Raw genomic sequence first — 622 nt, forward strand, 5'->3', positions numbered from 1 at the left:
CCCCTAGTAATCCGGAGGAAAATTACCCCCATTTCTTGTAATCCGTGCACTCGAGGTGACAGAGGGGACCCAGGGCGCAAACGTGCCCGACCTCCTGGAGCCCTCTCTGGGATCCGGGAGGCGAATGGCACCTCATCGGGACTTCCAGGGAAGTCCGGCCATCTGGTCGCTCCATAGGAAAGCATTGCGGGCGACCAGATGGCCGAGGCGAGAGGCGCGACCAGATGGCCGGGACCGAAATGACGCCAATCTGCCGGCCCCGAGCCTCTGCGGGAGGGCTCCAGCCTGCCCTTGCAGGGCTTGGGGGCTCCGGGGCTCTGGGACTGCAGGACTCCGGGGCTGCAGGGCTGCAGGGCTGCAGGGCTGCAGGGCTCCGGGGCTCCGCGGCTCTGGGGCTCCGGGGCTCCAGGGCTCGGGGGCTCGGGGGCTCGGGGACTGCAGGGCTCGGGCTGCAGGGCTCCGGGCCTGCAGGGCTCCCAAGCTCCAACCAGGCCGGGGAGATCAGGGAGTCTGCCCAGGCACAAGGGACCCCTGTCCAGGGCACACGGACCCCCAGGACGCGCCGCCGTTTTCCTCCAATTTTTTTTTCCAAAATTTTGCGGAGTGGCACTCCGCCCAGCCC

This window comes from Lissotriton vulgaris, chromosome 1_1 (assembly GCF_964263255.1).
Source record: "Lissotriton vulgaris chromosome 1_1, aLisVul1.2, whole genome shotgun sequence".
NCBI classification, from domain to species: Eukaryota; Metazoa; Chordata; class Amphibia; order Caudata; family Salamandridae; genus Lissotriton; species Lissotriton vulgaris.